Source organism: Pogona vitticeps, chromosome 1, assembly GCF_051106095.1.
Source record: "Pogona vitticeps strain Pit_001003342236 chromosome 1, PviZW2.1, whole genome shotgun sequence".
Taxonomy (NCBI): domain Eukaryota; kingdom Metazoa; phylum Chordata; class Lepidosauria; order Squamata; family Agamidae; genus Pogona; species Pogona vitticeps.
This window is the reverse complement of record NC_135783.1, coordinates 121,232,277-121,245,621: the sequence shown is the minus strand read 5'-3', so window position 1 is coordinate 121,245,621 and position 13,345 is coordinate 121,232,277. Positions and strand designations below refer to the sequence as shown.

Sequence of the window (13,345 nt, the reverse complement as noted above, 5' to 3'; positions counted from 1 at the left end):
TGACCAACAGAGAAGCACATTATCTGGCTAGGAGAAAATGAAGAGAAGGTGGAAGCAGTATACTGAAGACCTATATGGAAGAGATAAAAGAATGACAGACTCCTTTGAAGAGGAATCCTACAGTGAAGAAACTGCAGTTCTAGAAAATGACATGAAGGTTGCTCTAAAAGCACTAGGAAGAAATAAATCACCAGAGGTAGAAAGAATACCAACAGAATTATTTCAAGCCAAAAAAAGTGAATCTGCCAAAATCCTAACAAGAATATGCCAACAAATATGGAAAACAAAACAATGTTCCACAATGACACATGGCAATGCTCAATATACATTCCAATGCCCCAAAAAAGAGAGGCGATGGAGTGCAATAACTATAGCATCATTGCTCTAATTTTCCATGCAAGCAAAGTTAGGTAACAAAGGCTTTTACCTTAGATGGAACAAGAAATGCCTGGTGTCCAAATTGGATTCCGAAAAGGAAGAGGTACTCAGTGGGTCACATTGCAAATATCTGCTGGCTATAGGAGAGCACAAAAGATGATCGGTCTACACTTTATAGACTACAGCACAGCCTTTGATGGTGTGGATCATGAGAACCTATAGGTTGTTCTGAAATAAATGGGTGTGCCTCAGCATTTGATTATCCTGATGTTAACCTGTATTATGGACAAAAAGCTACTGTTTGGACAGACTATGGAGGTGGAATGGTTTCCCATAGTGAAAAGTATCAGACAATGGTGCATTTTATCACCTTACCTCTTCAATCTGTATGCAGAGCATGGAGGCCAGACTAGATTCAGATGAAGGAGAAGTGAAAGTGGTTAGAAGAAACACCAATGACTGAAAATATGCAGATGACACCATCTTCCTGGCAGAAGTCAACAATGGCTTGAAATGACTTTTAGTGAAAGTGAATGAAGAAAGTGCCAAAGCAGGACTGCAGGTGAACATTAAGAAAACAAAAATCATGACTACAGAAGAACTACACAATGTGAATGTTTACAGTGAAGGAATTGAAATAGTTAAATATTTTGTATACTTTAGTTCAGCCTTCAATCCAAATGGAGGCTGCTGCCAAAAAATCAGAAGGAGATGAAGACTCAGAAGGACAGCTGTGAAGGAATTAGAAATGATCAGCAAATGTAAGGATGTGTCACTGGAGACCAAGTCTAAGTTCAACCACATTCTTGCATTCCTGATCACTATATACAGGTGCAAATGCTGGATAGTAAATATAGCTGATGGGAGGAAATTGATACATTTAAAATATGATGCTGGATTGTCAGAAAGATGAACAAGTGAGTACTATATTAAATCAAGTCTGAACTACCTCTGGATGCAAAAATGATGAGAGTGGGGTTACCATACTCTGGGCAAATTATGAAAAGGCAAGATTCTCTAGAAAAGATGATAATGTTGGGAAAGATTTGAGCCTCGAGCAGGGCTGTTGAAGGCTGAACATTTTGGAGATCTGTCATTTGTAGAGTTGCCATTAAGTCAGAGGTGTCTTGATGGCACAGAACAACAACAAACTTCAATCAATGACATGAAATGACAATAAACCTTGATCAAGGGAAGCCAGCTTCCCACCAGGACTTCCATAGCAAGTTTGGTGGTGACGCAATTCTTATTAAGATTGTAGCAGGATAAGGGAAAGGATTAACTCCCGTTTCCCACACAGAGACCCCCCCCCCAATCTGTTTATCTTTTTTGAAAAAACTAATTTGCTAGTAGTTTGACATTAGTCCTGCCAACCTGTCAAACAAGCAAAAAGAACATGTGGTTAGTGGAGCTTAAGTCTCTTCATGCCTTACTTAATCCCTTTATCCTGTGACCACGTCTGCTGGCTGAAGGCAGACCCTGGCAGAACCATTTCTAACCAATCCCACTGCCCAGATGGGCTTAACTGACAATGCCTGCATTTTGGGAGTGATAGGAGTTAAATGTGATACCTGGTGTGGTGTAGTGGATAGATTAGGACTCAGGAGGTCTGGTTTTGAATCCCTGCAGAATCTCACTAGGGCATGGTAGTGGGGAAGCCACTCCTGAAACCTCTCCCCTTGAAAGCTCTGTTTGGGTCTCTGTAAATCAGTTCTGACTTGACAACACATAACAACAGCGAGAGTTAAATGTGTGTTTGACACGAGCTGGTACTGAGAAGTCGCCAAGCTGTAATTCCGCAAATACAATGCTTAGTAGCACTGTTTTCAGCAAACCACAGTATAGTAAAGCAGAAGTGACATGTTCTGGTTGTCAGGTTGGCCCCCTTTGGAGGAAATCTCGTTCCCCACTTTGGGATGGCGTTTGAATTCACTTGGTCAGGAATTGCCCCCAAGTACACAAGGCGTGCATCATTTTACATTGTATTTCTGTGTGTTCCTAGGTCCTTCCTGAGTAGAATGTGTCAGTGGATAGTCAAGAAAAGGCATCCCTAAAGATGCACCAACAGTCCCCCCCCTCCTCCTCCTCTTGGGGCCACCTCACTGCATTAGCAGGGCCTCCACGTTCCTTCTACCAGCTGGGAGGATGGCACAGGGCTCATCCCAGACTTGGGCGCCTCTTTGGCCTCATCACAGGATTGCAATGCACTGCATTTCAATTGGCTTTGTTTTACAGTGGACCCTCAACTTACGAAGTTCCCTACTTACAAAAATTTAGAGGTACGAAAAGCTCTGGCTGCAAAATTTTAGTTTGACTTGTGGCCGGAGCTTCGACCTATGAAAGGCAGGGGGGAAAGGACGGGAAATTCAAAGCCATCCCCGCTGGCCTCTGCCTACCGTCCCCGGTGCCCTCTGCCTTCTGTCCCCACAGAAGGCAGAGGGCACTAGGGACGAGAGACAGAGGGCAGCGGAGGGGGTTGTGAAGCCCGGGAAGCCAAAAGCTGCTCGGCGCCCGCTGCTGGCTTTCTGAGCCGCTCCGCCCCCACTGCTGGCTTTCGGCTTCCCGAGCCTCACAACTCCCTTTGATGTCCCTGTCTCCTGTCCCCGGTGCCCTCTGCCTTCTGTCCCTGCAGAGGGCAAAGGGAACAGGAAACAGGTAAGCAGAGGGGGGTTTGAAGCCCAGGAAGCTGAAAGCCGGCAGTGGGTGCGAAGCAGCTCAGAAAGCCGGCAGCGGGCGCGGAGCGGCTTTTGGCTTCCCAAGCTTCCAAAGCTGCACCCACTGTGCTCTGTCTCCTGTTACCGGTGCCATTTGCCTTCTGTCCACACAGGGACAGAAGGCAGAGGGCACCAGGGATGGGAGACAGAGGGCAGCGGGTACAGCTTTGGAAGCCTGGGATTTTTTTTTTCTTTGCCTGGATGGTTTTAAATGCATTCCTATGGGAAATGGACCCTTGACCTATGGAATTTTCGACCTGTGGCCACCATTCCAATATGGATTAATTCCGTAAGTCTAGGGTCCACTGTATTTTTGTCACACCTTTCTGGATCTCTGTAATTTGCTAGAATGAGGGATCTAAATCTTGGCCCGACTCAACCTCATACGTTTAGTGAGATGATGTGCGAAGTTTTTCTTTTCTGGCTCAAGACGGAAAGTTTTGTTTTGTTTTGTCTTGTCCTTCCTGGAGAAATTTTGCACACTTTGGAGACTGATTTTCTCACATTTCTGTGCATGCACATTTAAAACTATTATCATTACTGCCTTATTGCATGGACTGCTTAAAATTAGTATCATCACCAAATGGGAACTGTTATGTTTTGTAATCAATCAGCCAGCCCATCCACACTTGCTGTCTGTTTGCTCTTCACTTCACAAAAAGAGAAGTTTTATAGTGTTTGTGTGGTATTTTTTTTCCTTTTCACCAGTTTCTGAAAATATGTAGGAGGCAAAGCACTTGGTGTTATACTGGAGTTGAGTTCTCGCAAGGTTTGACAAGTCCTTGACAAGCTTCCTTGCCATGTTAAGATAGCTTGTATTCCCTTTCTGTCTCTTTTTAAAACCTTTATCGAAAGGTCATGAAAACAACAACAGCAAAATAATAGTATAAGTCTTTCACAAGACATATGTACACTTCTCCCTTGAATTGCACAGATTTGAACAGCACGGTTATGTTTATACATTTTTTTAAATAAATAAATAGATGAATAAATATAGGTAAATCAATCAATAAAAAGATCATCTGTACAATAAATAAATATTTGATAAACACTGTGCTGTTATTTGTTGCCAGGAAGTAGCCTGAGAAATGTGGGGCTTGGATTTACTGAGGCCCCTGTGGTTGGTGGTGAGGCAACCCCTGGTTTGATGATGGTGGCCTGTCTAGCCCCCACACTTGGTGCAGTGGCTGAGGACAGTTCTGGGGCATGCTGTACAGTTAATACACTAAGCTTATCTGTTCTCCCTCTGTGTGTGTTAATCAACTCTTTATGCTTTGTAGTTATGTTTTGGGGGGCACAGATTTTGAACTATACAAGCATCCAGCACCCAAAACCCAGCATTGCTGAAGAGAGGGGTATAATCTGAAAACAGTAGCTCTTTAGAAGACTGAGATAAAAATTAAGAAACCAATAAAAGCCCTCAGTATTGCAATGTGTATCAGATTAATATACAACATCAGAAAGTGACATAGGAGGTTTCCAGTGATAGTATTTTTTCACAGGCCAGTTTTATATCCTGCAATAGTTGTTTTCATGAAGTGGTGGTCAGAAGTTACCATATATAATTAAAAAGGGGGAGAACCCTAATGCACAAGTTTTACTTTATTTTATTGAGTGGGATAGTTTGCATTTTATTAGCTACAAAATCTTGTGATGTAACTCTTCCCTGTGGGTCAGAGATTATTACAAGGGCTTGCCCTCTCCTGCTTTTTGCCATATGCTAATTTATTTCTAATCGGTGGACTAAATTTTATCATTGCCTCTATTTTATACAAACTATAGTACCAATATCTTATAAAACTAGTTTTATAGGACCTCAGGTTTCTGGTTCATGAAAAGTGCCATCTTTTAAAATAAAAGGTTAAAATAAAATTAGTTAACTATCTCTGAGTTGACTAAAATTGCTTGCACTGGATACATATGCACATAGGGAAAGTACAGTAACATGTGTAGAACATCACAGGTATGCATTGGGATGCCACGTCCAGACAATAAATGGGGATGTAATTAAAACAGTATGTCTAGATCATCACATGCATTTATGGCAATTTAAAAAATGCAAATTGTACAGAATTTCTATTTGTATATGAAATGTAATTATGACAAAAACATACCAAGGGACTGATTCATAGGCTGAAATCCTGTTGCTTAGTATATCAAGTTGCACTGTAGGAGGTCCATTGAATCAGTGGGGATTTGATGAGTCACCTATTCTAGTGACTCGAATAAGTCTACTCAAGATATTTTCAAGGTGGTATGGTGGGTCAAGGGGTAAAAAACCACAGTCATAACAGAGCCAAGCAGTTAAATGTAATTTACCTAAGGTGGAAATAAAATAAATCATACTTATGTCCCTGTAAATTAAGATGGGAGATTCTTAGGAAACTTTTAACTGATAAACAGAACAAGTCAATTTATTCATGTGAACCTATGAAACTGACATCTTCCAGAACCTAGAATAGAGCTGATCAGTTTCCATAGACCTGGGAGAAATAGATGGTCATTATGGGCCTTGGAGGGCCAGGCTCACGCCCATGAAGCCACCCCAATTGTTCTTACTAATACTGTATGCCTTTTGAAACTAAATAAGCCCTTTGTAATTTTTAAAAGTTTTTAAAACAGTCAGGGTGCAGGAGGCAGGAATGCTGGGAGATTTTGAAAACAAGGTGATATTAGCCCATTGCCTTCAGAAAGAAACAAGTCCCCCCCCCCCCCGATTGTATTTTCAAAACATTTTTGAGGGTACTGAGAGCCTCAGGGAACCATGACCCAAATGTTGTTCAGCCAAGACCTAAAAGAGAAATTTATCTAGAAGATAAATACTTGGAGCACCTAGATCTAGAATCTAAGCATACCAAGGATGAAGCCAGACAAGTAAATGTATTTGTTCAGTCTTCATTTTATCATACTTGTTTTCTGCTTTGTTTTTCTTATTCTCCTTCCTCTCATTTTCTCCTCTGGTTATTTTTGTGGTTATTTTTTTTAATAAGAAGAAAAATGTGTGGTGCAATTTGCTAAAACAGCTTTTTAGCAAAGAAATAATTTGAAAAATTGCTGTGTCTTCACCATTAAAAACATGGCTGAAACACCCATAGATGGATACAATCAATAGAATATCGATTTGAATTGAATAATTCATGAATTTTTTCCTCAACAAGGAGAGGTTGATATTTTAATGAATTCCTTCTTAGTGGATTTTGGGCTACAACCTCACACAGCTTTCTGGCCCTGATGACCTATCATCAGATCAATTCTCTATATACTGGTAGATTGAAGCAAACCTTGTTTATTAATTCAGAAGGGAAGAAACACATCCAGCAACATACCCAAAGAGGGTAGAATTGAAATTCCACAATACTCCACATGGCAGCTGTAGCAAAGGTGGCGCAACCTGGACTTTGACATTTGCTCCTAGAAAAGTATAAACTTGACAGCTTTCAAGGGAAATATCGCCTCTGGCCACTTCTCCCCAAACAGAGATACAACATCGTAACCTTAGCACAGAACCAATATGGCTGCAGAGTGCTCTGACCAAAGTGTTTCTCCTCATTGCACCATCCTTTCCCCATCTATGCCAATCTCATGTGACCCCTGTTTAACCAATAAGCCAGCAAAGCACTAAGCATCAAACTCAATAGTTGCACCTTTGTTATATCTTGTAGGACCAACTCAACCCATATATGTAGCAGAGGGCATACTGGATTGCACCATTACAGTCTTCTGTAGTATTCAGACCTTATATGTCATCTCAGTGAGTGTCAGGTGTACATCTGAAGACATCCAACACCTATGCTTTCATTAGCCTAGTGCAGTTTCTGTAGGTTGTGCAGTGACTGGATGACTTGGTGTAACAATAGCATTTGGTGGCTGAGAGCCTGATCCATTAAACATCCCCCCCATTTAATTTGAGTTTAGAAAGTTTTACATTGATTTAAATTTGGGTGTTTACACAAGACATGTGCATATGCTGATTAATTTTTTTGTATGTGGCAGAGAGTTATTTTTCCCTCCACCAGAAGACCATTTATTTTGGCATGAACATGGAATTGATTAATTGAATTGACTTCACACATGTGGACATCCCTTTCCCCCTTTTTAAAAATTTCTGCTAGCTGATATAGTGCTATGCCAGATAGCTGGCTTTTAATTTTTTAAAAATTGTGGTTGGCTTGCCTTGCTCACCCTTCCCCGTTTGCTTGCCAGTCCCCCATTCACCAGTCTTCCTGGTAAGTGGTGGTTGCTTGCTCACCTTGCTTGCTCACCCACCCCTGCTCATTTGCCCCTCCCTCCCTTGGTATCCCGCCCCCTTATGTGGTAAGTTTGAAGATGGCACTTCAAACCTAGCACCTGAGGTGATGGCCTCACCCTGTCTATCAGTAGGGATGGTTGTGGATATGGAAATTCCCCAAGACTTCTTTTATTGCTTGTCTCAAAGTGCAAAAGTTGGAGCGTTGCATCCTGTCAGGCAGGCCAATAGAAATAATGAATTGGCTGCATTTGGTTTGATGGATTAGACTTGGAAAGTTGGCCTTCTGGAGTACAAGCAGAATGCCCTACTTCTCTTTTAATTTCTCAAATAATTCCTTGGCTTTCTTGGTCCATAGGCAGTCTTCTAATCAGCAAGGGGCTGAAAAAGCCCATTTGGTGCGAAGTGACCTGTTTTTCTCAGGGACATGGTTTGTCAGCAATTGTTATACGGTATGCATCATGTACCCCCCCTCCCTGATTCTGATTTCTAAACTGGTTCTGCCAAGGCTCTAATTTAGTTCACAGTGTCAATCAATATTTTACCAAATGCATTATACTGTTTTCTATGGGATCTTTTCTCGCTTTTCTTCTAAACAAAGAACTACTTTCTGGAAGACTCATCAAGCCCTGAAAATAAATCTACAATGCCTCTTATTGTTCCTTTCTGACAGGCACCTCCACTCGAATTGTTCATTGATTAAGAAGATATTTTGTCTCGGAGCAGAAAAGAACCTGATATCACTGCCCTTTGAAACAGGAGCTGCAGCTCTCTAATCAGCTCTTTCATTCCCATTTGGTTTACAATTCAAGGCACATGTCTATGTCTACATCTCGATTACCCAGTAGTTTGAATAGAGCCCCTCTTTCCAACCACGAATCACTTTGATGATCAAAATATGCATTGTGTTATTAATGTGTAGTCACTGAACTCCTCAGATAAGATTGGCCCCTCTCTTAAGCACTACATCTATAATGAGATGTTCAACTAATGATGGAGTGTCTTGTAGAATTGCTTCGTAGATGGGCTGCTTTATGCACAATGCTTTCCCTAAATGCAAATAACCTTCATGGAGCAGGGAGCAGGCACTGCATTTATAGAGGGCAGGGATAAATACAAATTTGGGAGACATCAACATCTTGGGAGGAGGGCAGAAAATAAATGTGCTCATTGCGGGGGGGGGGGGGGTGTTTCAAAAAAAAAAATCTGTCTCCCAACTCAGATTGCTTGGATAACCTTGATGGCAAACCCCCTAGGTTGACGTTACTGTTGCTAAATGCCAGGTCTCTGAAAGGCAAGACAGCTAACATCCGGGATTTGATCCTGCATTAACACGCTGACCTGGCTTTCATTGCAGATATCTGGGTGAATTATGCTGGGCGAGTTAGTCTTTCTCAGCTTTGCCTACTTACCGTATTTACTCTCCGGCTCTGTAGTACCTTTCACATTTCCGCACATTCCAGTCTCTTCTGCTTTCTGGCTGCTCTCTGCAGCATTCAAACACTCTCCTTTTCTTCCCTGTGACTTCTTAGCCACATGTTACCAGAAGTTTTTCTGCCCTCTGCCTCAGACAGACCCTGTTTCTTCTCACACAGATCCATGATTTCCCCTCTCCCAAATCTTAGTACTGGCCACATGCCCCTTCCTTCCCCCCTAGTTTCTGTTTTGTCATCCAATCATTTTGTAAGGTTTGGTAATACAGTACTGAATACTGAGTATTTTAGGTGCTTCCACTGTTTTTAATATATATAGTGTCTAAACTCCTCTGAACAAGTTCAGATCCTACCACTCTTTCTGTTGGTGGCCCTGGAGAGGGGGGGCTTGTGTTACAGAGTCATATGGGGAGTCCTTAAATTTTTGTATGAAGCTGCAGTGAAAATATGAATGAATGCATCATAATACTTCCATTGTGTCCAGTTCTTATTATACTGGGAGAGTACTATTTAATATACAGTGGTGCCTCACTTAACAGGCGCTCCGTTTAGCGATGAAATTGCTTAGCGATGACATTTTCGGAGCGTTTTTGTGCTTCGTTTAGTGATGGTCCCTATGGGCAATTTTTGCTTAGCGATGGTTGGGACCTTGCTTTGCATAGCAATTAAATTTTGGGTCCCCTGTTTTGCTTAACGATGGTTTAAACAGCCTCATGTTTGCTGTTTTTTAAATGTTTTTCTGTTATTTATAAAGTTAAAGTTTACTGCTTAAAATGTTTGAAATCATAACGTGCACTTAATAGACCCAATTTGTTAACCAAATTTGACATTGTTCTGACTCTTTTTTAATTTGTTGTTGTATTTTTTTCCCCATTGAGATGCATTGAATAGGTATCAATGCATTTCAATTGGGGAACCGCGTTTCACTTAACGATGTTTCCTATGGCGATTTTCGCTTAAGGACGGCAATTCGTTCCTATTGGAATGGATTATCCGGTTTCCAATGCATTTCAATGGGAAACCGTGTTTCGCTTAGCAATGAAATCGCTTAGCAGCTATTTTTCTGAATGAATTAACATCACTAAGTGGGGCACCACTGTATTATGTAAACACTGTGTTGTATAAGCTTCGAGGCAAGTCATAAACAAAAGGAAACATATCATTGGTTCATTGCATGATAGTAAGTGGAATGAACATATGGTGATGGTGTGATAGTTCACTGATGAATAACAATATAGTGATTAATGATTCAAGACATCGTATTTTGTTATATCCAGTTTTCCACATCCTGTAATCAATTCTTTCTCTGTGTTATGTGCCATCAAGTCACGTACAACTTACAGTGACCCTGATATCATTTTCAACCTAACAGATATTTAGTGGATTTATCAGTGCCATCCTCACCCCTCATCCCATGAATTTCCATGACCAAGAGAGGATTCAAACCCAGATGTTCTTACATTGTCCATCACTCTGTCTACTATACTGCATAATCAATTCTCTAGTACAGAATCATTTGAGTTGGAAGGGTCCTATAAGATCATTGATCCCAACCCGCTGCTCAATGCAGGAATCCAAGTCAAAGCAGATCTGACAGAAGTTGTCCAATTTTCTCTTGAATGCCTCCAGTGTTGGACCTTTCACCTCCTCCCATGGTAATTGCTTCCATGTAATGTTGTTACTGCTGTTGCTGTTATGCCTACCTGGAATCAAAGTCTGTGGTCAAAGCACTCCAATCTACACCTCTCTCAATTCAAATGCAGTGCTTTATCTCATTCTTATGACGCCTACATTGATAAGATGTCATTTTCAGAGCTGAAATATATAGAGTTTAGACTAAAGATTCAGCATAAGTTAAATAATCAAGTTAAGAATTTTTAGTGACTGAAGGTAAACAGAAAAGGGCTTTTTTATTTTAATGATTTTTTAAAAAGTTTAATAATGCTCCAGTATTGTCATTTAATTTATTTTAGCGTTATACCATTTTTCCCTATAATCCTATTCACAAAAAAACACATGTGCAGTAATTCACTCCCTCCAGTGGGACCCCTGTCATGGACTATTTGCATAGAGATTAAGTATGCAGAAGGGAGGCAGATGGGCAGAGTGGAGTCTCAGTGGGAGAATACTCAGACAATGGTCCCTTCACTCTGATTTCCCTGTGATAGGGAATAGGATTCAACAGGATTCTGGCCTTTGTCTTTTAAACTGTACTTGCTTTTAATCAGGTTGCAAGGTGATTTAGCTACATTTGCACACTACATTTACGATTATAGGTTTCTGTGGAATAACAGGCTATGGAGTCCTTCATGGCTGCTCCCATAAAGGGTCCCCTTTCTTGACAGAGTCTTGAGTACCAGTTCCAGGAGAACGGAGGGATATGGCAAACAAATAAGTAAGATGGGATGACCTGCATGGCCCTTTTCTGAATTGTTGCTGATGCTTTGAGCTAACTTTTCTAGCTGGTAGCTATACCAGTGGAGTGAGAGGCTGGGGAATGTGTGGCCTCAAAAGGGGAAGAATCAGAAGAGGACTGTTCATTTCATTTTGAAACTATTTTAGTTGGTTCATTTTAAAACTATCTTAAATTATTTCCTTTATTATAATAAATTAATAATGTTATTTCAACAAATTAAATATTTTCCTGTTTAAACCTTAACAGAAATGAATTAATTTCCTCATTCATAATGTTCAACATCAGTATATTAGTCTTCAGACCTGAAACTCCAAACTTACAATGTTCCTTTACCACAGCATTTCAAAACTTGTTCATGTGTCAAGTGCTCATCATATAACGGAACAGCCTGTTTTTGGTGTACACTGAGTCTCTGCCCAGGTTTTCAGTGCTAGCAGTATTACTGGCACATTTGACACTGTCTCCATGTTGGCTGTAAAATTCATCTGTCCGTAGAAATTGCATCCAAGCAAAAACCTTTAGGATGAAGCAGCACATTACATAGAATTAGTACCATTTGGGCAGCAACACTTTTGCAGTATGGCCAGGGGGAAAAATGCATTAAAATGGGACATGCATATCCACAAATACTTGGATCTCCTTATTTTATGTAGCTTAATAGGATTGTTGAATCTCAACAACCACTATATATCTATGTGCCATACAGTGAGTTGGAAGAGATATGTACCTTGCTGTTCGTCGGATGTCAACTGATGAATTTTAATATGCATTTGTAATGCTTCTTGCAGCACAATACTTGAAGTAATTACACTGTTTCTAGCGAAAGAATGTAGTTTGAGTGGTCTGATTCTGGTAACCAGGCTTTTTGTCTAACTACAGAGTGGGAAAACCTCTCTCAGTTTTGGAACAGCATGCCATTTTATCCTGCTACCCAATAAATTCAGTCTCATAAAATTAGGGAGACAACTACTACAAAGATAAGAATATTGTTCTTTACACTGAAAGTTGGCTTGGCAAGGGTCATTTGGAACAGACATTTCTGGGCTGAAATTATACAGTGCTGTATTTTGTAGCAGGCAATTACACATGAATGCAAGAGGTGTTTGCAGTTCTTGGTACCGGACAGCAAGTATGTTTGGGAAATCAGTCCTCTTGAGCATGATTCTGCTTCAGAGGAAACTAGCAGAAAGATGACAGGATCAGTCTCTGCTACTAGGCACAGTATGATACTGAGGTCAGCATGTCCAGTGAGGACCAGAGATACAAGTTGAAATCCCAGCATACCCATAGAACCTTCTTAGTCTGGTTGCAGTCCCTGGAGGTGACCTTAGTCTTGTTATAGTTCTTGAGATGATCAGGGTTCTTATGAGACTAAAATCAATGGGATTGTTGTAGACCAGTGATGGCGGACCTTTTTGAGCCTGAGTGCCCAAACTGCATAGATCATCGAGTCCAGCTCCTGTCCAGGAAGCCCGGGGGGTAGGGATCAACCCCCCCAAACTTTGGTGCTGCAGCCAGATGTCTCAACCTCCAAGCTACCCAATCAGCAGGCACACTCCGGGCCAGCACATCCTCTGGAGGGTGGCCAGGGGGCACCTTCTCCCCCTTCCCAAATATAGGCAGGGGACTTGCCCAGGCTTCCTGCACTGCACTCCGCCCCACTCGCTTGCTCTCCTGCAGCACCAGAGCCACAGTCAATAGGCAGCCGTGATGCATGCCGAGGGGTGGCCGGGCGCGGTGCCCCCTTTGCCTCCTCCTCTTGCTGCTGCTGCCTCCAGAGCCGCTCATGGGCTTCCTCTGGGTTAGGGACAAGGCAGCAGGGTGAGCTCAAGCTACGCTCCGGCAGCGAGTGGCACCATGCCCCATCCCGGGCCAGCAAGGGCAGCAGCCTCAACATGGCCCACATGCCCACAGAGAGGGCTCTACATGCCAGCTGTGGCACGCGTGCCATAGCTTCGCCATTGCTGGTGCAGACCTTCTTCACTCCGAAAAGGAGAGGTTCTGCAAGTGTGTGGGCTCTATACATGGGCAAGAACACAGACTTTCCAGAGTTGTTGCTCATAAGTAGACTCTACAACGTGAGCATGAACCTCTCTTCAGACACGTTGTGGATTGTGTGAAGTGACACTGAAGGATGTGAAGCTAGGTGCTCCTTTCT

General features: G+C 41.8%; 1 long non-coding RNA gene across 1 annotated transcript in view; it reads right to left on the bottom strand.

Annotated features, from left to right (window-relative positions):
• The window catches only part of LOC140707608 (uncharacterized), a 69,624-nt gene extending 57,189 nt beyond the window's left edge, over positions 1 to 12,435 (bottom strand). Inside the window, exon 1 of the long non-coding RNA XR_012087769.2 lies at positions 8,751 to 12,435. This is a non-coding gene — a long non-coding RNA (uncharacterized LOC140707608). The remainder of the gene's footprint in view (positions 1 to 8,750) is intronic.
• Positions 12,436 to 13,345: the final 910 nt, after the last annotated feature.